At 44.2% G+C, this 24,893-nt stretch overlaps 2 pseudogenes; one reads left to right on the top strand and one right to left on the bottom strand.

Moving 5' to 3' along the window:
- Positions 1 to 4,262: 4,262 nt before the first annotated feature.
- On the top strand, positions 4,263 to 8,092 carry LOC114217984 (carbonyl reductase [NADPH] 1-like; annotated as a pseudogene).
- A 602-nt stretch (positions 8,093 to 8,694) lies between these two features.
- Positions 8,695 to 22,142, bottom strand: LOC114217197 (carbonyl reductase [NADPH] 1-like; annotated as a pseudogene).
- Between the last annotated feature and the right edge of the window lie 2,751 nt (positions 22,143 to 24,893).

The following is a 24,893-nucleotide window of genomic DNA, read 5'->3' on the forward strand; positions in this document are numbered from 1 at the left end:
TTGTTCTTCTATTTTCTCTTTAAATTATACCATGCATTTAGTTTGAAAAAGATATTAAAAAAACAGATACTCCTTTAAATATAAAAACTGTCAACAATTACACATGTCAATATAAGTTCATTGCTATAAATGCTAACTATATATATATATGTATTTAAATGTTTTACTTATTTGTTCATGAGAGTCAGAAAGAGAGAGAGAGGCAGAGGCAGAGGGAGAAGCAGGCTCCCCACCGAGCAGGGAGCCCGATGTGGGACTCGATCCCAGGACCCTGGGATCATGACCTGAGCCGAAGGCAGACGCTTAACCCTCTGAGCCACCCAGGTGCCCCAATACTAACTATATTTTCAAAATAGAGGTAGTGAGAACTATGTCAGTGCTTTACACTTCTAGCAGCTTATTGAGACACAATTCACGTATTGTACACTTCACTCATCTCAGATATCCAACTCAGTGGATTTTAGTAGATGGGCCAAGTTGTGGGACCAGCACTGCTTCAAGATCAGCACACTGTCATCAGCCCAGGGAGATCCTGTGACTTAGCTATCAGCCCTCCGTTCCCCCATCCCCCCTGCCCCGAGCACCCACCAATCTACACTCCCCCCTTCATTTCCTCTTCTGGACATCCCATGTATGGAGAAGCATATAATGAGTGGTCTTTTGTGACTGGCTTTTTAATTTTGAATAATGCTCTCCAGGTTCATCCATGTTGTAGCACCAACATCGTTTCTTTTAATAGCGTCCATTTAACAGATTCGTTTTCCACGGCTCCTTTCCATGACCATATTGCCAGGACATTAGTCACTCCTTCTGAGCCAATAAAAACACCAACAAGGAGAAAACCCGCATGCAGTTCAGCCCACTGAGGTGACTTGTTTTTACCTACCTAGAGCACAGTGACAGTCTACCAAACCCGATGCAGTCTGTTTACCTTCAAAAGACCCTCAGTTAAGCGATCAGCTCTTTGTTGTTCAGTAGACACCTATTCATAGAGCACTGCCCAAGTAACCACAAGATCTTCAGATGGTCCCAAAGGGACCAATGAGGAAAAGTGGCTCTCTACTCATGACTACACTGAATGTCTCCTATCACTCTGTTTAGCGTGTTCCTGTAAAAAGCACGTTCTTTTCTTTATGGAGCATCTGGGCACTGCTCAGTCCCATTAGATCATTTCTCTGACATCCTCTGAGACATGATGAGTAAAACAAGGTTCAAGACTGTATCGTGTCCTTCATTTGCAGAGGCAGTCTTCATCGCCACTCATAGCAGACTAGTAATTGTCTCCCAAATGGGAAAAATACCAGCAATTTTGGTATGCATCATCCTCAGGCATGCCATTCTACATGACTGTCTATGTTGTATTTTAGGCAGAGTGGGTGAATGTGTCTAGCGTAATAAGCCTTGTAGCCCTTAAAAAAGTGCAGCCCAGAACTTCAGCAGAAGTTTATGTGAGGCCATCACAGAAGAGGAGCTGGTGGGGCTCATGAACAAGTTCGTGGAAGACACAAAGAAAGGCGTGCACAGGAAGGAGGCTGGTCTGATACAGCCTATGGAGTGACAAAAATCGGTGTCACGGTCCTGTCCAGAATCCATGCGAGGAACCTGAGTGAGCAGAGGAAAGGAGACAAAATACTCCTGAATGCCTGCTGCCCTGGTTGGGTGAGAACAGATCTGAAAGAGCCTAAAGCCATCAAAAGCCCAGAAGGAGCAGAGACCCCTGTCTACTTGGCCCTTTTGCCCTCTGATGCTGAGGAGCCTCATGGGGAGTTTGTTATGGAGAAGAAAGTTGAACAATGGGGACCGCTCTATCAGTTACCTTCATGGCTCCCATCTCAAATCCCACCATGACTGACCAAAAAAACTGTTACACTGTCAACAATATCCTTATCAGACAAACAAACAAACAAACAAAAACTAAAAACAAAAGAACCACTATCCTTACTGCATATTCACATTGAAATGGCCACTAATTCTGTGAAGTTTGTGATTTCTTCTGTGATATAAGAGGAGAAAAAGTGGAATTGATGAAAATAATGAATGGACATCACAGAAGAAATAAACAATTCTAAGTAAATGTCCATGTGTGCAGATTGTTTTATGGCAACCAGCCCAAAAATCACCCTTTAGTACACTAAGTACTAACAACAAACCCTAAGGTAGATCAACAAAAGGGACATTTAACTCAGGGCTTGGTAAACATTAGTGAAAGAGGCAAATAGTAAGTATTTTTGCCTTTGCAAGGCCAATGGTCTCTGTAGGACCTACTCAAATCTGCTGTTGTAGCTTGAAGGTCACCACAGATGATATATTAACCCATGAATGGGGCTGGTTTTCCCCGGCCAGCCTCTGTGCTTTATCAGCCTCTACTATGACATGGGCAACCCATGAAGGATAGACACCCTCTGTGGTCTCGTTAAATATCAAACTCACTGGGGGAAAAACAATTGTGAGTATGAAATGGGAGTGGGTGCTTAAGATACATCCATAAGACAAGCTGAGACAAGGGGAAAAGTGAATGTGGATTGGTATCAATGGATATGAAAGAATGATTGTCAAATCTCCTCAAGGTGAATGTGTTATTGAAGTAGGGATAAAGGGTCACCCAGTTTGTAACATGAACACGGTTCAGAAAAATATCAACAGAAGGTGAACACAAAACGATAGTAAAATATTCGTCATTGTTGAGGCTAGTTTGGTGGATTCATGGGTGTCCACAATACTATTCTTCCCACTGTCCTCTTTGAAAGCTCTCAACACAAACATCTAGAAACTAAAAGGTCCTGGCTCTGCTACCTTACTGGGTGACCTTGAGCAAAATCCTGCATGTTGCTGTATGTCAGTCTCCACAAGTGTACCATGGAGGAAACGACATAGGATTGCTGTGAAGAGTAAGTGAACTGATACAGGTGGACAAGCTAAAAACAATGGCTGCGCAAAGTGTCCTCCATCATGAGTCCCTGTAGTGGGGCCTGACACATCCATAGCCCTGAGGGGAAGTTCTTACTGCCCTGCACCAAGCCTGGCTCCCCGTGGGCTCAGTGAATGCCCACCACCTCCCTCCCCTCACAGAAGCATCCATGTGGTACAGACTCCTCTCCTCTCATGATTATTTCTCACTCTTCACCAGGGGTTTTCAGGCTAAAAGAAATGAAAACTGAAGGCCCATGCAAGCAAGGGGAAGTTTTTTATTTTGAATGTGAGGTTTCCTTTGGGGTACCTGGCTGGCTCAAATGTTTGAGCGTGGGACTCTTCATCTCAGGGTTGTAAGTTTAAGCCCCAAGTGGAATGCAGAGATTCCTGAAAAACTCTTTTAAAAAATAAACTAAAATAAAAAATAAATATCCGGTTTCCTTTAAATTTTCCCTTCAAGAAGCCTGTTAATTTCCTTCTTGTTAGCTTGTATTTCTAAACTGACCCATGTCTAGGTCAAGACCATAGAATCTCGACTGCTAGTTTGGAAATGTAACCTGGTATCACAAAGACCCCCTTTTTTTGATACTTTAAAAATAATCCAAACTATCTATACGACTCATTAACTATGAGGTTGGACTAAAAGCAGGCATTGTAACAAGCATATGCATGTGTACCCATTAAATAAAACATTCCAATCACTGGCCTGGCTCATACTAATTTACACAAACATCCACTTGCACTGGGAGCCCCCTGGATCACACAGACGAAGGAGCCCTGCCCACAGCCAAGTCTCAGCACAGGAATGATTTCTCCCTCTTGATTTTCCCTTAAGAAAGCAAAGGGATCTGTAGCCTGAGAAGCAGTCTCCCTGGACATATAATTTCACTGTGTTTTAGAAGAAAGCAACCATTCTCATTCTGCAGAGGAAGGGCACATTCCCAAGACAATTACTCAGCTCTCTTTTTTTTCTCCCTCTAAGGTTTTTCCCAAAATAGTTCACTTGAATGCTATGAATCTCTAGCACTCTAGTAACCCATACCCACGACCTTTGTTTCGGAGAGCACATCTGTATTCCCCAAACCATTGCTTGGCTCAGAGTTGAGATCCTAAGAGGGAAAAGTTCTGGTTGGGTCGGGGTGCAGCCCCAGGAGGGATGGATCTGGTATAGGCTCGTTAGGAAAACTTCTTACATTTGGTCTCTCCTTTGATGGAGGGATTGAGGCAGGGCCTTGGGCCCAAGGAGGCACAGCCCTGATTCCTAGAACACAGTTCTATTGGCATCTCTGACTGTGGCCTGGCCTCTGCACCACAAGCCCTTGGTGTGGCCCACGACACGATTCTCTCACCAGACAGGGCCTTGCATGACCTGCATGGAGCCATGTCCTCAGCCACCTGCCTGGCACTGGTGACCAGGGACAAGGGCATTGGCTTGGCTGTCCCGAGGGACCTGTGCCAGCAAATCCCCAGGGATGTGGTGCTTATGTCCCAAGACAAGGTGCCGGGCCGGTGGTCATGCAGCAGCTCCTGGTCGGGGGCCTGAGTCCCCACTTCTACCTGCTGGACATCGACACCCTGTAGAGCATCTATGCCCTGTACGACTTCCTGCACAAGGAGTACGGGGCCCTGGCCATGCTGGTCAACAACTCAGGCATCGCCTTCAACAGTAAAAACATGGGAGCATGTAGGGCAGGAAACCTCCCTTAGGGGACCTCCCAGGGTGGGTTGGGGGTGGTGATTGAACCACTACTGTGGGACCCACAGCTCCAACGGGATCTAAAACGGCCTCCCTAGGGAAGGAGGTCAGATTGGAGGTACAGGAGAGCAGAAGCCTCTGGGGGTGCAAGCCTTTCCAGCCAGAGCCTCTTGGCATTGCCATGGATCAGACTTTCAGGTAAATCACTAGATTTTTGCAAGTTTCTCTCTGATTGGATGTGACCATTTGGTGAATGTTTAACCTATTTTGCAATACACAACAAACTGCAAAGAGAGATACACAAATATCTCATTGTGCATCCTTCCCATTGCCTCCAAATTACAAAGCTACACAGCATCAACGCACCCCATAAGTAACATTGGGTTCACGATGAATCATGGAACAGTACATCAAAAACTGATGATGTACGGTATGGTGACTAACATAACATAGTTAAAAACACACACACACACTGGGTTCACTGATCCAGAAATTATAGAGAAGTCACCAGATTACACAGGCAAAAAAATACATATACATGTATATATATTACTGTCACTTCATGGGATCTTCTCAGATGGCTACTACTTTTTTAAAAAAAATTTATTTATTTATTTATTTGACAGAGAGAGAGACACAGCCAGAGAGGGAACACAAGCAGGGGGAGTGGGAGAGGGAGAAGCAGGCTTCCCGCGGAGCAGGGAGCCCGATGCGGGGCTCAATCCCAGGACCCTGGGATCATGACCCGAGCCGAAGGCAGATGCTTAATGACTGAGTGATCCAGGTGCGCCTGGCTACCACTTTTTAATCTATTCTCCTCCTCCCCTAACAGCTGTTGATCCCACACCGTTTCATATTCAAGGAGAAATGACCATGAAAACAAACTTCTCTGGTCCCCGAGATGCGTGCACAGAACTCTTGCCTCTAATGAAACCCCAAGGTGAGCCTGAGCAGGGGCCCAAGCTGTGGTGGTTCTGCCCTGATCTGGCCCCTTGCCTCTCTGACCTCATCTACAGACCCCTGGCCCCTCTCCTCCCGGACAGACAGCCCTCTGCCTCAGGACTCCCACACACTCGTCCTGCAGTCAGCAGTGCCCTCTGCCCCGCCGGTCCTTCACGACTGCCTCGGTCTTATCCTTCAGGTCTCTCCTCAGAGAGGCCTTTTACTCGCTCCATGCCACTCACAGGTGCAGGACCCTGAGGATTCCTTCCTGGACCCTTCTCCCTCTCCCTCCCCCTCTCTCCCAGGAATTTTATTCAGACTAGTAGACTCCTCACTATTCAAACTTAGTCCCGCCCTAAAATCGGGTGACCTGCCTAGAACATTCCCAGAGCTCTAAATACACATAGATATTTTTGCTGCCTCTCCTTTTCCTGATGACCTCCCATGTCTCCCCAAATCCCACCCCTCCACACTCCCACCCTCATCCCCATCCAAACATCTAAGACATTTCCAGGTGACTCATGTACTTTCCCCAAATCATCCTGACCACAGACCCCAATCCACCCACCAGGATGCTGGAGGTCACCATGCTCAGCTCCTGATTATCACTGACCAGGTCCTAGGGTTGTCCTACAAATTGAGTCCCCAGCCCTCTCCTCCATCGCAGCTCTACGACAGACACTTGCCTGTCATTTCTGAATCACTGCAACCTTCCTAAGCGATCCTGCTTCTCTGGCCTCTTCTTTCTCTGTGCTCTCTGAGTACTCATTTACTCCCGAAAGTCCTTCGGGAGCAAAGTGACTTCTAAGGGAGTTGCAATGGCACACCGGCAAGATATTTACCATCTTCATTCTTTAAATAAGAACCATCAGGAAACCATGAAAAATCTGCTTTGCTTAGAGGAGTTTCCTATAAATTGTCATGGGGAGTCAAACGTAACCCGTCAGTAGCTAGTAGTCTTGAGAGGATTCATCAGGCTCCAAATGTAGTCCTCATTGCAAAATCTGATGCCTTAAGTATCTAACCCAGGTCTGGGTAAACGGCAGTTTTTTTTCATTGGAAAACGTATGTCCCCTGATGGCCAAGAGTTTTAACAGGTGGAAGCTGTCCTGTGAACCCTGGACATTACGGTCCAGGTGGATTGCCATCCTTCCCAAGTGAAGGCAAGAAGTTATTGGCTATCCTTATCAACTGGAATACTAAAAAAAAAAAAAAAAAAAATGCACTGCTTAGGGTAATTACAGGGGGAAAAATGTGCTTTCCGTGGGAATGGATGTCAGTAGCATTCCAGGTTTGGGAACAACAGGGTGCTGAGGGATAACGATGTTATCTGTTGCTCGGAGATCCTGGACAAACCTCCATCCTCAGCTGTTGGGGTCCTTTCCCAAGTGATCCTGCTTCTCCGGTCTTTTCTTTCTCTGTACTCTCTGAGTACAGAGGTGAAAACAGGTGTGTTACAGTGACTAGCGCACGGGATGATGAGGACCTGAGTCTTGTAATCCATTATGGGATTGATGCCTTGACGGTCTCCTTTATTCATAGGGTATTAAGTAATTTTGGGGAGAGGTTTTGAGGGATCTATTTGAATCTTGATGGGAGGTACACTGTGGAGTCTGCCAGTATCAGTTGACGATTTTTCCCATGGAAAGACAATGGCAGCTGATCTAATAGGAATGAATGATCAGCACCCTCAGACCCGGTTATGTTGCCATCAGAGACACAGCATAGGAAAGGTGCCCAAGGGCCACTTATTTCCCCTTGTTGGCCGTGTTGGTTCTTATTGTCAAATTCTATAATTTCTTCCTGCTTTGAGGAGTAAGTCTGGTATGATACGTACCTGAGAAATCTCAGCCCAGTAAACGGATAGGGGCAGGGGAACAAGAAGAGAAGGGTGTGTATCTGTCAAAGGGGCTAGACACAAGGGAAGAAGTTCAGAGACAGGAACCTGTTGAGGCTTATTAGAGACCCCTCTATTTGAACTGTTTTCGTACTCTGAGGCAGGGGCTGCTTTATAGCAGGGAGGTTAAGCACCGAGAGTGTAGGTCCTGTGTCAGTAAGGATAGAGAGAGGTTTATTCCCAATCTGGGGAGTGCTTTGCCCTAGTTGATTAAGAGGGAGGATTGGGAAGAGCCCCTGTAGTTCCTCGGAACCCCATCATTGGAGATCAGGGGGACATGGGAGAGGGTGGCTAGTGGGCTGAAGGTGCCTGAAGCACGTGCCTGAAGAGTGTAACAATCTCTTTCCCAGTGTCCTGGTACCTTGCAGTAATAGCAGAAACTAGTCTTTCAGTTTTGTTTAGGGGCCTTCATTTGCCGGAGTTGAACGTTAAAAATTTCAGCAATCCCTCCTCTACGTGACTTATCTAGGGTGCCAGCAAGCTGCTTTGCCAGGTTACTTAAATCTGGAGTGGCCATAGTTCCCTGGTCCATCCTGGTCCTTTTAGCTAAGAGGGAAAGGTCCGAGATCAGCCCAGAAATAAACACAGAGTTAAATGCTACCCAGGTGGATGCAACGCGACAGGACCGGACTCCCTGTCCTGTCTAAGAAAGTTCTACTACTTCCTTTTTTTTTTTTAAGATTTTATTTATTTATTTGAGAGAGAGAGAGAGAAAGAGAGAGACAGACAGAGAGTGCACAAGCAGGGGCAGAGGCCGAGGGAGAAGCAGGCTCCCTGCTGAGCAGGGAGCTTGATGTGGGACTCGATCCCAGGACCCCGGGATCATGACCTGAGCCGAAGGCAGACGCTTAACCGACTGAACCACCCAGGCGCCCCGCCCCAAAGGTTCTACTGCTTCTAAAGGAAGACCATGAACAGACACTTCTCTAAAGAAGACATACAAATGGCTAACAGACACATGAAAAAATGTTCATCATCACTAGCCATCAGGGAAATTCAAATCAAAACCACATTGAGATACCACCTTACACCAGTTAGAATGGCAAAAACTGACAAGGCGAGAAACAACAAATGTTGGAGAGGTTGTGGAGAAAGGGGAACCCTCTTACACTGTTGGTGGGAATGCAAGCTGGTGTAGCCACTATGGAAAACAGTGTGGAGGTGCCGCAAAAGGTTAAAAAGTAGAGCTACCCTATGAGCCAGCAATTGCACTTCTGGGTATTTACTAACATAACATAATAAAATAAAATTAAAAAAACAACAACAACAACTCTCCATGAGGCCTCTCAGCATCCAAGGGCAAAAGGGTCAACTGGATGGGGGTCTCTGCTCCTTCTGGGCTTTTGATGCCTTTTGGTCCACCCATGTCTGTTCTCACCCACCCAAGGCAGCAGGCATTCAGGAGGATCTTGTCTCCTTTCCTCTGCTCAGTTTCCTGGTCTGGACAGGACTGAGAAACTGATTTTTATCACTCCATAACTGGTATCAGGCCAGCCCTCTCCTGTGCACGCCTTTCTTTGTGTCTTCCACATACTTGTAAATGAGCCCTACTAGCTCCTCCTCTGTGATAGTCTTGCTTATAATCTCCTGGTGCAGTTCTGGGCTGCACTTTTTTAAGGGCTACAAAGCTCATTATGTTAGACACAGCTCCTTATGATAGACACATTCACCACTATGCCTAAAATACAACATAGAGAGTCATGTAGAATGGCATGCATGAGGATGATGAATACCAAAATTGCTAGTATTTTGTTCATTTGGGAGACAATTACCAGTTTGCTATGAGTATTAATGAAGACTGCCTCTGTAAGTGAAGGACACGGTACAGTTTTAAAACTTGTTTTACCCATAATGTCTCAGAGTATGTCAGAAAACGATCTAATGGGACTGGGAAGTGTCCAGATGTTCCATAAAGAGAAGAAAGTGCCATATACAGGAACATGCTAAGCAGAATATAAGGAGACACTCTGTGTAATCATGAGTAGAGAGCCACTTTTCCTCATAGGTCCCCTTTGGGATCACCTGAAGATCTTGTGGTCACTAGGTCAGTATGCCATGAACAAGTGTCTGTTAACCAGTAAACAGCTGAGCAGTTTATTGATGGCATTTGAACGAGAACAGACTGCATGGGGTTAGGCTGACACTCTGCTGTAGCAGGTGTAAACAAATCACCTCGATGCGCTGAGTTGCATGCTTTTTTCTCTAGGTTTGGGATTTCATCATCTCAGGAGCAGTGACAAACTGCCTGGCAATATGGTCATGGAAAGGGGGAGTGGAAAAGTGACATGTTAATGAGATGCTATAAAAAGGAATGAAGTCCAGGGGCACCTGGGTGGCTCAGTCGGTTAAGCGTCTGCCTTTGGCTCAGGTCATGATCTCAGGGTCCTGGGGTGGACCCCTTGGGCTCCCTGCTCATCAGGGAGTCTGCTTCTCCCTCTCCCTCTGTCTCTTCCCCCTGCTCATGCTCTCTCTCTGTCTTTCTCTCAAATAAATAAATAAAATCTTTAAAAAAAAAAAAAAGGAATGAAGTCCATGCTACAACATGGATGGACCTTGATAACATTATCTGAAATAAAGAGACCAGTATAAGAGACCATTTATTTTATGATTCTATATATATATGGAATGTCCAGAAAAGGAAATGTAGTGAAAGTAGATTGGTGGTTGCTTGGGGCAGAGAGAATGGGGGAACAGAGGGCTGATAACTAAGGGCACAGGATCTCTCTGGGCTGATGACTGTGCTAATCTTGAAGCGGTGATGGTTCCATAACTCTGCCCATTACTAAAGTCCACTGCGTTCTATACCTGAAATGGGTGAAGTGTATGATATGTGAATTGTATCTCAATAAAGCTGTTAAAAGTGTAAAGCATTGACACATTTCTCACTAACGCTTTTTTGAAAATATAGTTAGTATTTATAACAATGAACTTGTAGTGACGTGTAAATAGTTTACTATTTTTATATTACAATGAATACTTTAAACTTTATGAAAATGTAATACTGCAATTAGATTCAAGAAAATTACAAAACTCTCTTTTCTAACTGTAAATATCCAGGAAAGGCTGTCCTCATCACTGAACTCTGAGCTCCCTCCCACCAAGGATGGCAGTGCCACAAAAAATCAATAAAAAGATAATGCATGGCTGACTCTCATTGGTGATCTTTAGAGATAATTAAAAGGAATTATGGAAACTGTCTTATTAATGTAGGGGTCTTCGAAGTTGAACACCTTTTAGAAACAGGTCAGTTGTTCCAGTTCTTCATTTCGTCTATAACAATGAAAGGATAAAAATAAAAGGAACCTACCTCTGAAATGTTTTAGTAAGCACTTCTGAGAGATTTATGACTTAGCACTACTAGAATTTATTTTATTTTCAAAAATATTATCTGCCTATGTAATACTAAAAATAATACATGTTCATGACTGAAAATTGCAAAACACAGAAGTATATGAAATAAAATAAGATAGGGCAGAGAGACCCATACTGGGTAACTGGTATACCAGAAAGGCAGCTGCCTTTACTCACAGGGGCTTGGGACCATTTTCTTATGTACCTGTAGTGAAGACAGTAGATGGAGAAACTCTACTAACTTTCTGTAGACTGTTAGTAATGAAGTGATGACCTCTTTTCTATTCTGAATTGTCTATCTCAGGAAGTCTAGAATCAGCTGTGGAAATATTGACCTGTTTATATGAGGGAAGCCTGATAGGGAGTAAAAGGTTTTTGTAGGTAAATTCCTAGATGTGGATGCTGCAACCAGCCCCTTTTCTCCAAGCCTGTCCTACCCACTGACCACATCCCCAAGGGGGCAGAGCGGCCACCTGCGGCTTCTCTGTATAACTGAGTGAGACTGTAGACCCTTCGGGACTGATAGCTCAGGACAGGAAACACAGGTGCAGGAAGCATGAACAACTTGTAGAGCTTCCATATCAAAAGACTCTGATCCAAACATTTTGGTTCAAGTGTAGTCATGGCTTTCAAGGGTTATTTCAGAGACTCTGAACTGTAATGTACATGACCTATGTGTTAAGAAGTATATGGGCCATCCTGATGTCCTTGTGCTAAGTGTTTGTGAGTACATGGAAGTGTGTGAGATGTGTGTGAATGTGAGTATGTTGTGTGAGACAGAGACACAGAGACCGTGCTCGTGCATAGTCCTTTAGGTTTCTCAGAGAGGCCCCAGGGGCTCTGTGGTGGGAAGACACTGGCCCCAATCAAGCTGAGTTTTTTTTTTTTTTTTTATTGTTTGTACCTCTAGGCTTCCTGGGTAAGAAATCACATGAGGAACAGGATCCTCAGCATAAAATATTTGAGGACCTTGAGTAGTGGGAAGAACCATTAGTTTGGATGCCACACGACCTCAGTCTCAGGCTGAACATGTGACCTTGAGATCTGTTTTTCCTTCATGTTCTTAGTGGGGACAGTAGATAAATTGCCTAGAACATCAAATCTAGTAACATCCCTACACTGCACCTTTCTAGAACCACAATATGTCAGGGTGTGTGTGAGTGAGCTACCTTTATTCCCCCCACACGCCCCCTAGCTTCCTCTAGTGATTTTTCTAGACTATAGGCAGTTGACAAGCAGTACCGTCTCAAATCAAGGTTGTTAACACCTTCTTCAAGGTTTACATGGTATGTGTGGCCTTAACAAGACTGTATTTCCTCCTAGTACTTTTACACTACTATCTGATGGACAAGAGTGTTCAGACTTCACAGGTACGCCTGATTCCTCAGGATGGTCAGTCCGTAATATATTTTGGAAATAAAGGTATATTATAATTTAAAGAGAGTAAAGAAGAATAACAGCTTATCAGCATTAAAGAGAATATTCTTCAAGTTCAGGAATAGGAATTTGGGGGAATAGGAGGGAGAAGACATGAAATGTGGGAAGAGATTTAAATGGCTCTGATATTGATTGAAGCGTTAAGATTGGTGGTGGGTACCTGGTCACTATAGATTCTTATATTTTCTGTGGCTCAATTATTTCAGGAATACTGTTTTTAGAGAAAGCATTAAAAAAGAAGAATTCCCCATCTGTTATTCCTCAGTATCTGTAATGTCACCCTATTCTTTTGTATTCTCCTTCCAAAGCAAAAAACAAAGTGAACATTGGCCTTTTCAATGTGTTCTGCGTCCACAGAGATCTGGTGAAGTCATTCAAGATTGTTTTTTTGTTTTGTGTTGTTTTTATTCTTTTTAAAATTCAAACAAGTTAGCATATACTGCATTATTAGTTTCAGAGGTAGAATTTAGTGATTCATCATTGCATACAACTCCCAGTGCTCATCTGGTGCCCTCCCTAATGCCCATCACCCAATTGTCCCTTCCTCCTATCCACCTCCCCTCCAGCAATCCTCAGTTTGCTTCCTAGAGTTCAGCTCTCTTATGGTTTGCCTCCCTTTCTATTTTCATCTTATTTTATTTTTCCTTCCCTTCCCCTATGTTCATCTGCTTTGTTTCTTAAATTCCACACATGAGTGAAATCATATGGTATTTGTCTTTCTCTGACTAACTTATTTCATTTAGCAGAGTACCCTCTAGTTCCATCCATGTCATTGCAAATGACAAGATTTCATTCTTTTTGATGCCTGAGTAATATTCCAGTGTGTGTGTGTGTGTGTGTGTGTGTGTACCACATCTTTTTTTTTTAATTTTATTTTGTTACGTTAGTCACCATACAATACATCATTAGTTTTTGATGTAGTGATCCACGCTTCATTGTTTTCGTATAACAGTCAATGCTCCATGCAGTACATGCCCTCCTTAATACCCATCACCAGGCTATCCCATCCCCCACCCCCTCCCCTCTAACACCCTCAGTTTGTTTCTTGGAGTCCATAGTCTCTCATGCTTCATCTCTCCCTCTGGATCTCCCCCTTCATTTTTCCCTTCCTTCTCCTAATGTCCTCCGTGCTATTCCTTATCTTCCACAAATAAGTGAAACCATATGGTAATTGACTTTCTCTGCTTGACTTAGTTCACTTAGCATAATCTCCTCCACTCCCATCCATGTTGACGTAAAAGTTGGGTATTCATCCTTTCCGATGGCTGAGTCATATTCCATTGTATATATGGACCACATCTTCTTTATCCATTCGTCTGTTGAAGGGCATCTCTGCTCTTTCCACGGTTTGGCTATTGCGGACACTGCTGCTATGAACATTGGGGTGCATATGGCCCTTCTTTTCACTACATCTTATATCTCATCTTCTTTATCCATTCATATGTCCATAGACATCTGGCCTTTGCATCATAGGTTCTGATATATGAGAAAGGAGGGACAGTATTTTCTTTTGGTTATCCTAGCTAGAATTTCTCTCAGATAGTCTCCCCAAAGAGGCTAATGACCTGGTAACATGGCCACAGTGGCTGCCATCCCCCCAACTAATGGAAGAAATCTCCTATTTCAGAAGGCAAGAAAACCCTGCTTTCACACTGAGAATATAGCTTGCATTTCCATGTCCATGAAGTCCAGTTTCCACGAGGCAAGATGAATTGTTTGATTAAAGCCTGCCTTAGCAAATGCAGGAGAGCACTCACTCCTCATTCTGGTCCAAGGTCAACACACAGCAAGCACCAACACTGTTCAGTAAGTGAGAAAAAAACTCGGCCAGAAGTCATTTTTGACTTCTAAGGGGAATACCTGTAGGATGTATGGTGGTGGCACAAGGAACTCCATCCCATTCTCAAGTGTTGGGATGAGTAAAGGAGTCAGGTGACATTTGGAAAAGCTGTCCTTCGTCTGAAGCACTAGTGAACTCAGTATTAGGAGTAGTAGAACTACTAGTTCTTAGAGAGGACAGGGAAAGGGGGCAGAGCTGAGAGTAAGTTGTTCCTGCAAGTATGCAATTCCAATCCACAAATCTTAATCCTCTGTGAATGGCAAACATCACTATATGGAGTTGGAAGGCAGGCTGGAAGGAAGCTCTCACACCCTACTACTCCTACTCAGTTGCAGACTCAACATGAAGAGAGGGACTTGATCATACAATGAGCTGACCTTTACATGGATACAACTGTACTCTTCCAGCCGGAATAAAATATGCTTTCTTTACTTCCTGGAGCAACAGCCTAGCCCAGGAAAAGCCACTACACTTCCAACTCCCACTTTACTCCAATGGACTTTTAGTTTAAAGCAGCTCTCCCAACTTACCTCTTTTCTCCTTAAAAAAGTATACCTTTCCTTTTTCCCTATGGTTTTGTTGCAGCCTGTTTTTCCTGGATTGCAATTCTCTTTATTCCCAAATAATAAGTAAAGTAGCTGGCATTTTTTACAAATTTTTAATATATTTTTACAATTAAAATTATTCGGTGATATGTACAAGGATCCAGGGAAGACAAGGACTCTCGGGCTGGTGGACAAGCAGGTGTGAGATCCATGGAGGTGTTTGGGTTCACTGCTTTCTAAGGGACCCTGGGGTTTGAAGGTAAGCTTTTCTCCTGGATTTCTAGCTCCATGCTTTGTGTCTGTGTTCTCTAGGCTCTATTTGGGATCTGTTTCAGGTATTTATTTATTTGTTTCTTAATCTCTGAGAGTATTCATTTGGCTTGTGGTGTGATTCCTTCTGAGAATTAGATTGTTTGTAATGGAACTGTTTTTGGCCTGTGGTCCTATTGCCCTTTGGGATTAGACTGTTCCTGTGGGAATGGCGCCAGTTTGAACTATGTTGGCTCTCGGTCCCATTCTCCTTTGGGATTGGACTCTTTCTGTTGGAAAGGTGCCAGTTGGAATTGCATAGGCCTTTGATCCAGTTTCTTTTTGGGATTGGGCTGTTCTGGTTGGAACTGTGCCAGTTGGAAATGCACTAGCCTTGGGTCCAAGTTCTTTTCGGTACTGGACTGTTCCACTTGTAACTGGCTGGCTTCTGGTCTGATTCCTTCTGGAACTAGGTTGTTTTGTGAAACCTCTAAAAATGAGGTCCTTGTCCTCAAAATGCTGTCAGGGCGCCCCTCCCATTGGGACTGTGGCTGGTTTTATGTTTAAAATCTATGGTCCTTCTGCGTGTACATTGTTAACTAAATGGACTGACTTAACCAAAAGTAATTTAGAACTTGTTAACGTTAAAATGGAACAGCCAGTTATTTTACCAGTAACAGATGGGTATATTCGGGGATAAAAGAGAAGTGTAAGCCAGATTGGAAAAAACAAGCTGCAACAAAACCTTAGGCAAGTCCAGGGAATGAAGGAGAGGCATGCTTTCTAAAGGAGAAAAGGGGTACGTTGGGAAGGCTTTTTTTAAATTTAAATTTAAATTTTTTTATTACGTTACGTTAGTCACCATACAGTACATCATTAGTTTTTGATGTAGTGTTCCATGATTCATTGTTTGTGTATAACACCCAGTGCTCCATGCAATACGTGCCCTCCTTAATCCCCATCACTGGGCTAACCCCCCACTCTCCTCCCCTCTAAAACCCTCAGTTTGTTTCCCAGAGTCCATAGTCTCGCATGGTTCATCAACCCCTCTGGATTCCCCCCATTTCATTTTTCCCTTCCTTCTCCTCATGTCCTCCATGTTATTCCTTATATTCCACAAATAAGTGAAACCGTATGATAGTTGACTTTCTCTGCTTGACTTATTTCACTCAGCATAATCTCCTGCAGTTCCATCCATGTTGATGCAAAAGCTGGGTATTCATCCTTTCTGACGGCTGAGTAATATTCCATTGTATATATGGACCGCATCTTCTTTATCCATTCGTCTGTTGAAGGGCATCTCGGCTCTTTCCACAGTTTGGCTATTGTGGACATTGCTGCTATGAACATTGGGATGCATGTGGCCCTTCTTTTCACTACATCTGTATCTTTGGGGTAGATGCCCAGTAGTGCAACTGCTGGGTCGTAGGGAAGGCTTTGATAAACTAAAAGTCCCTTGGTGTAAATTGGGAGTTGGAAACGCAGTGACTTTTCATTGGCTGAGTGTTGCCCCAGGGGATAAGGAAAGTGTCTCATTTTCTGGCTGGAATAGTAGAGTAGTATCCATGTGCAAGGCCAAGTCTGTCTAAGGTCAAGTTCGGCTCTTCTTGTTGAGTCTGCAATTGAGTAGCTGTGGTAGGGCATGAGAGCTCTCCCTGTGGACACCTCCCAACTCCATTTAGTGAGGCTTCTTGTTACTAAATTTCAGAAACTTTAGTAACCATAATGGGGGACTTTTACTATACCCAAACATGTTTTATTCAAAATTCGGTTATAAAGCCGCGTCTCCTTAAAAGGAAAGGAAAAAAACTCCAACAACCCCGAATGCAATGCCTATTTTAGCTGGTAACTTGAGGCTTCCAGATGTTTTCAGGATTCTAAGTTTGCCTCTTTGAAAAGTACTATTTCTAAATCATCTGAAGCAAAGAATTGAAAGAAGTCAAAATGGCTTCTGAGGCCTCTCTCTCCCTCCCCTCCTTCTGTATCTACAGAGGGGAGGTGGTCATCTTGGCTTGCCAGGCCTAGGCACCACCTTCTTCTGTCTCTCTGCACCCTATTACTCCCCTCCACCCTCTCATTCTGATCCTTTCCTGAACCTCCCTTTTTGTCTGAAGCTTCATTGGCTCCCTCCTCTCCTGAACCTATTCAAACCTGCCCCTTTCAAGCATCTAAATAGACCCCACATTTCTTATGTTCGGTGGACTAAGGCTGAATTGCGAGCCATAATAAGAGAGTTTGCTAAAGCCACTGAGGATCCCCATGGGTTTGCTGAAGAATTTAACATAATTATTCAAACTTACCAACCAGGTTTCTCAGATTTATATCTGTTGGTGCACATGCTTGTTGGTGAAGGTCAGGCCAAACATTGGATGAAGCTAGCCCAGTGGGAACATCCTGAACAGGATTTAGAGAACAGATCCTTAACTTCTGGCAAGGCACTAGCAAATTTGCTGGAAATCTCCACTGAGCAATTTCAGTGGCTTTTCTTAAGCCTGTGGACTGGAACAAAATTCAGTCCTGTCCACAAGAGTCTGATGAATCTGTTCATGGTAACTACTCCAAATTGTCTTTAAAGAAAATTCTGGTCTTCCTTTATTTTTATTATTATTATTTTTAAATTTAATTTAATTTTATTAGGTTATGTTAGTCACCATACAATACATCATTAATTGTTGATGTAGTGATCCACGCTTCATTGTTTTCATATAACACCCAGTGCTCCATGCAGTATGTGGCCTCCTTAATACCCATCACCAGGCTAACCCATCCCCTCACCCCCTCCCCTCTAAAGCCCTCAGTTTGTTTCTCGGAGTCCATAGTCTCTCATGGCTCGGCTCCCCCTCCGATCCCCCCGCCTTCATTTTTCCCTTCCTTCTCCTAATGTCCTCCGTGCTATCCCTTATGTTCCACAAATAAATGAAACCATAGGATAATTGGCTTTCTCTGCTTGACTTATTTCACTTGGCATCATCTCCTCCAGTCCCATCCATGTTGATGTAAAAGTTGGGTATTCATCCTTTCCGATGGCTGAGTCATATTCCATTGTATATATGGACCACATCTTCTTTATCCATTCGTCTGTTGAAGGGCATCTCGGCTCTTTCCACAGTTTGGCTATTGTGGACATTGCTGCTATGAACATTGGGGTGCATATGGTCCTTCTTTTCACTACATCTATGTCTTTGGGGTAAATGCCCAGTAGTGCAATTGCTGGGTCATAGGGTAGCTCTACTTTTTAACTTTTTGCGGCACCTCCACACTGTTTTCCATAGTGGCTACACCAGCTTGCATTCCCACCAACAGTGTAAGAGGGTTCCCCTTTCTCCACAACCTCTCCAACATTTGTTGTTTCTCGCCTTGTCAGTTTTTGCCATTCTAACTGGTGTAAGGTGGTATCTCAATGTGGTTTTGATTTGAATTTCCCTGATGGCTAGTGATGATGAACATTTTTTCATGTGTCTGTTAGCCATTTGTATGTCTTCTTTGGAGAAGTGTCTGTTCATGGTCTTCCTTTAGAAGCAGTAGAACCTTCGGGGCGCCTGGGTGGTTCAGTCGGTTAAGCGTCTGCCTTCGGCTCAGGTCATGATCCCGGGGTCCTGGGATCGAGTCCCACATCAAGCTCCCTGCTCAGCAGGGAGCCTGCTTCTCCCTCGGCCTCTGCCCCTGCTTGTGCACTCTCTGTCTGTCTCTCTCTTTCTCTCTCTCTCTCTCAAATAAATAATAAAATCTTAAAAAAAAAAAAAAGGAAGTAGTAGAACTTTCTTAGACAGGACAGGGAGTCCGGTCCTGTCGCGTTGCATCCACCTGGGTAGCATTTAACTCTGTGTTTATTTCTGGGCTGATCTCGGACCTTTCCCTCTTAGTTAAAAGGACCAGGATGGACCAGGGAACTATGGCCACTCCAGATTTAAGTAACCTGGCAAAGCAGCTTGCTGGCACCCTAGATAAGTCACGTAGAGGAGGGATTGCTGAAATTTTTAACGTTCAACTCCGGCAAATGAAGGCCCCTAAACAAAACTGAAAGACTAGTTTCTGCTATTACTGCAAGGTACCAGGACACTGGGAAAGAGATTGTTACACTCTCCAGGCACGTGCTTCAGGCACCTTCAGCCCACTAGCCACCCTCTCCCATGTCCCCCTGATCTCCAGTGATGGGGTTCCGAGGAACTACAGGGGCTCTTCCCAATCCTCCCTCTTAATCAACTAGGGCAAAGCACTCCCCAGATTGGGAATGAACCTCTCTCTATCCTTACTGACACAGGACCTACACTCTCGGTGCTTAACCTCCCTGCTATAAAGCAGCCCCTGCCTCAGAGTACGAAAACAGTTCAAATAGAGGGGTCTCTAATAAGCCTCAACAGGTTCCTGTCTCTGAACTTCTTCCCTTGTGTCTAGCCCCTTTGACAGATACACACCCTTTTCTTCTTGTTCCCCTGCCCCTATCCGTTTACTGGGCTGAGATTTCTCAGGTACGTATCATACCAGACTTACTCCTCAAAGCAGGAAGAAATTATAGAATTTGACAATAAGAACCAAAACGGCCAACAAGGGGAAATAAGTGGCCCTTGGGCACCTTTCCTATGCTGTGTCTCTGATGGCAACATAACCGGGTCTGAGGGTGCTGATCATTCATTCCTATTAGATCAGCTGCCATTGTCTTTCCATGGGAAAAATCGTCAACTGATATTGGCAGACTCCACAGTGTACCTCCCATCAAGATTCAAATAGATCCCTCAAAACCTCTCCCCAAAATTACTTAATACCCTATGAATAAAGGAGACCGTCAAGGCATCAATCCCATAATGGATTACAAGACTCAGGTCCTCATCATCCCGTGCGCTAGTCACTGTAACACACCTGTTTTCACCTCTGTACTCAGAGAGTACAGAGAAAGAAAAGACCGGAGAAGCAGGATCACTTGGGAAAGGACCCCAACAGCTGAGGATGGAGGTTTGTCCAGGATCTCCGAGCAACAGATAACATCGTTATCCCTCAGCACCCTGTTGTTCCCAAACCTGGAATGCTACTGACATCCATTCCCACGGAAAGCACATTTTTCCCCCTGTAATTACCCTAAGCAGTGCATTTTTTTTTTTTTTTTTTTTAGTATTCCAGTTGATAAGGATAGCCAATAACTTCTTGCCTTCACTTGGGAAGGATGGCAATCCACCTGGACCGTAATGTCCAGGGTTCACAGGACACCTTCCACCTGTTAAAACTCTTGGCCATCAGGGGACATACGTTTTCCAATGAAAAAAAAACTGCCGTTTACCCAGACCTGGGTTAGATACTTAAGGCATCAGATTTTGCAATGAGGACTACATTTGGAGCCTGATGAATCCTCTCAAGACTACTAGCTACTGACGGGTTACGTTTGACTCCCCATGACAATTTATAGGAAACTCCTCTAAGCAAAGCAGATTTTTCATGGTTTCCTGATGGTTCTTATTTAAAGAATGAAGATGGTAAATATCTTGCCGGTGTGCCATTGCAACTCCCTTAGAAGTCACTTTGCTCCCGAAGGACTTTCGGGAGTAAATGAGTACTCAGAGAGCACAGAGAAAGAAAAGGCCGGAGAAGCAGGATCACTTAGGAAGGTTGCAGTGATTCAGAAATGACAGGCAAGTGTCTGTTGTAGATCTGCGATGGAGGAGAGGGCTGGGGACTCAATTTGTAGGACAACCCTAGGACCTGGTCAGTGATAATCAGGAGCTGAGCATGGTGACCTCCAGCATCCTGGTGGGTGGATTGGGGTCTGTGGTCAGGATGATTTGGGGAAAGTACATGAGTCACCTGGAAATGTCTTAGATGTTTGGATGGGGATGAGGGTGGGAGTGTGGAGGGGTGGGATTTGGGGAGACATGGGAGGTCATCAGGAAAAGGAGAGGCAGCAAAAATATCTATGTGTATTTAGAGCTCTGGGAATGTTCTAGGCAGGTCACCCGATTTTAGGGCGGGACTAAGTTTGAATAGTGAGGAGTCTACTAGTCTGAATAAAATTCCTGGGAGAGAGGGGGAGGGAGAGGGAGAAGGGTCCAGGAAGGAATCCTCAGGGTCCTGCACCTGTGAGTGGCATGGAGCGAGTAAAAGGCCTCTCTGAGGAGAGACCTGAAGGATAAGACCGAGGCAGTCGTGAAGGACCGGCGGGGCAGAGGGCACTGCTGACTGCAGGACGAGTGTGTGGGAGTCCTGAGGCAGAGGGCTGTCTGTCCGGGAGGAGAGGGGCCAGGGGTCTGTAGATGAGGTCAGAGAGGCAAGGGGCCAGATCAGGGCAGAACCACCACAGCTTGGGCCCCTGCTCAGGCTCACCTTGGGGTTTCATTAGAGGCAACAGTTCTGTGCATGCATCTCGGGGACCAGAGAAGTTTGTTTTCATGGTCATTTCTCCTTGAATATGAAACGGTGTGGGATCAACAGCTTCCCGGGGAGAAAGAGAGTAGCGTTAATAGTAGTCTTGTGGGAAAATTCCACAGAATGATGTATGTTAAAAAAGTGCATGTGAAGTCTGGTGAATTTTGTGTAAAACTGGCATCTAGTTTACAGTCTTGTGACACTGACAATTTTCTCATTTGATAATGCTGTAGTGCTATAAGATGGCGCCACTGGGGAAGGCTGGGTGAAGGGCTGGTGGCCACATTGGCTTTCTTGTTAACCAATTTGTGCAGTTTTCTTGTTTATTTCAAAATGCAGTAAAAATAACCCAGTTGCCTTAAAATCCAATGAGAGAAACTCAGTGACAATCTGGAAAAAAATCCCCGGGAATCGGAGGAAGCACAAAGGTCCCTCTGGCTGATAAGCACTGCCATTTCTGCTGGACTCTGCCTGAGCCCCACCCCTGGCCTTCCATCCCTCCTCCTGCCCTAAAGAGCCAGTTGGATGCCCCAGGCCTGAGGAGCCGGACCGCATGGATTCCCCAACAGACGGAGCCCGCCCGGGCTGGAGGGGCTCAGGAGGTCCGCCTCCCCTTCTAGCTGCCATCCCCTTAGGCTTGAAGGCGATGCCCGCGTCGTTGACCAGCACGTCCAGGCCCCGGTACTCCTTGCGCAGGAAGTCGCGCAGGGCGCCGAGGCTCTGCAGGTCGTCGATGTCCAGCAGGTGGAAGCGGGGACTCAGGCCCTCGGTCTGGAGCTGCTGCAGGGCCGCGCGGCCCCGCGCCTCGTCCCGCGCCGTGAGCACCACGTCCCCGGAGAACTGCCGGCACAGGTCGCGCGCGATGGCGAAGCCGATGCCCTTGTTGGCCCCGGTCACCAGCGCCACGCGGGTGGCTGAGGACATGGCTGTGTGCGGGACGCCCTACTTATATCCAAGCCCTGTGGTGTACAGGTGGGAGGAGGGTTTTGAAGCCCTTTCTCAAACTTAAAAAAACTCGTCAGGGTCCGTCTTATTTTCCCCACTTTAAAGTGAGGAAATGGATCCTCAGAAATTTCGTAAATTAGTTCAGTGTTAGGAAATGATTTTTCTTCCTCTTATTTCCTATTTACAACAGAGGAATAGGGGACTATAAAATCAAATCTCATTTGTGTACTGTCCCGCATGGGAGCCACAGCCACTAGGGTTAGTTAAACATAAATTTAATAGAAATAATACAATTTAAAATTCAGTCTTTAGTTGCATTAGTTATATTTCAAGCACTCAGTAGTCACATGTGTTAGTGGACACTGTATTGGACAGTGCAGATCTATAGTATTTCTGTCACAATAGAAAGTTACAAGCAATGCTTTAGATAGATTCCAATTATGTTGCAATTTAAGGTGGGTTTCCAAGCAGTTGCAAAAAACAAAACTAACACTCTGGGAAAGACCTTTGCTTTCTTTGACCTAAATTTTTATTGAGATAATTGCAGATTCACATGTAGTAGTTAAAAAAAAAAACCCAAAACCCCAGAGATTCCTTATACTTTACTCAGTTTTCCTCTATGGTAATATTTTGCAACACTATAGTACAATATCATAATGAGGATATTGACATCAAAACAATCCACCAATCATATTCAGATTTCCTCAGTTTTACTAGTACTTATTATTGTTTATATTTGGATTTATACAATTTTACCACATATAGGTTTGTCTGTGCACCACTACAGTCATCAGCACAAGGACCCCCAGTGTTGCTTTTTTATAGCCAAACATATCTCTTTTGCCCCCCACCCCCCATTCCCACTGCCTCGGAACCAGTAATCTGTTCCTCATTTTAAAAATTGTTTTAAAAATGTTACATAGATGGAGTTGTGCAGTGCAACCTTTGGGGACTTTTTTTCCACTCAAGATATAACTAAGATCTTTGTTTTGCATTTTCCTCTTTTATCCAAGTGTATACTTGGTCTGTCATTTGCTGGCCTCTCTCCACACCACTCGCTACTTTCTTCTATAGCTGGGTGAGCTAATGTTATTACATTCACTGAGAGCCATTCACGGATAGCATATGGTGTGCAGGAAATTTTGGGCATGGTGAGGGCCTGCTGTTTCAAAAGGCAAATTCCAAAAGGGCCATGAATTATATTTTCTGCCTGATTTGTTTATCCTTTCAGTACTGATCCCAACACAAGACTTGACAGGTCAATGAGGCAGGACACTCAAGAAAATACAATACATAAAATATCACAGGGAAATAAGAATTTAGCATATGATGAAAGTGGTGTTAACAATTATGGGGGTAAGAAGGAATTATTCCAAAAATGGTACTGAGGAAAGGGAGTGATAATTGCATAATGTCATCAGTTAATATCTAAAAAGAGAAAAAAGTGCTTTCTCACTTTTAAATTTACAGCTTTATAAATGTAACCATAAAACAAGTATAAGAAACTATAACTAAAATTTGTGGGAAAAGGACTTTGTAAGCATAAGAACAGCGAAGAATCACAAAGGAAAGGATAGATTGGAGTATGGGAAATGTTTTGAAACTTTTTTTGAAAAGCATGCTAATTTAAAGCCAGTGAATTAAGCTCTATTTGCATGATTTTTAATTTTTTTTCTCCTGTCAAATTTGGATCTTGACCCTGGCTGTGTGTTTGTGAAGCCCCTACGACTTTCCATACATAGCACCTTGTCTGACCTCTGAACAACTTGAGAAATGAAACAAAAGAGTAAAGATGGAGGCCCCAGATCTCTGCTAGTACTAGCTAGCTTGGAAGATATTGCTTAGCTGTGAGTCAACTCTGAGATCATCCTGGCTGCTAGATGGAGAAAGAATGTTTATCACATCTTTTACCTTGTGGAATAAACTCACATCTTTACTATGCACTGGTTCAAAGCAGTTATTTTATTTGCCTGAGAGGACCCAGTTCTATGGTGTCTATTAACATAAAAGATGTAGGGAAAACAGCACTGTTAAATGACAAGTTATTAAGCTCTCAGGGTCTTTTCTTGCCCATGATTATTTACACTCATAGAGCTCCACTTGGCGCTGGCTTTTCTTCTTACACATTTTGCTTGTTTAGGATGTTCAATAAGCCTTCTTAAAAGGGTGGAGCATGGATTTTGATTCCCAGAATCAAATTGTGGCTGAGATGCTTAGTAGATAGGCAACTCCAAGCAATTTACTTAATTTTGCCAAAGATAAACAACACTGGACACTGTTTAATGTGTTAAGGAGAGATTTTAATCAGCAATATACTACTGAAATAGGGAAGTGGGTCCAGCATGAACTGAACTCAAACTTGGATTTGTACAGAGGTGGCTGATAGTTTTAAAGGGAGAATGAGGGAGTGGGGAGGGGGAATGGAGGGGCTTGAGTAGAGTCGGGGAAATGAGAAATTATAAAGAGTGGGTCAGTGTAAATGTCATTAGGCCAGCTGTGTGGGCTACACAGAGACTGGGAGACAGAGGCCCTATCTTTTCTGATGATTATATTTCAAAGGAATGGCTTTCAAATCCTTGAGAAAGACACTACTGAGTTGTAGGAGGTAGATATATACCTCAATTGGACAGAGGAAGGACTCACAAATTATAAACCCTTTTTAGTAAATGCTCTAACAAAAGGTGGTGAAGGGCTTATTATCAGTTGTTGGCTAAAACAAATAGTAAATTC

This window comes from Eumetopias jubatus, unplaced genomic scaffold, assembly GCF_037043125.1.
Source record: "Eumetopias jubatus isolate StellerSeaLion01/CBP00866 unplaced genomic scaffold, mEumJub1_p1.0 scaffold_1, whole genome shotgun sequence".
Lineage (NCBI taxonomy): Eukaryota > Metazoa > Chordata > Mammalia > Carnivora > Otariidae > Eumetopias > Eumetopias jubatus.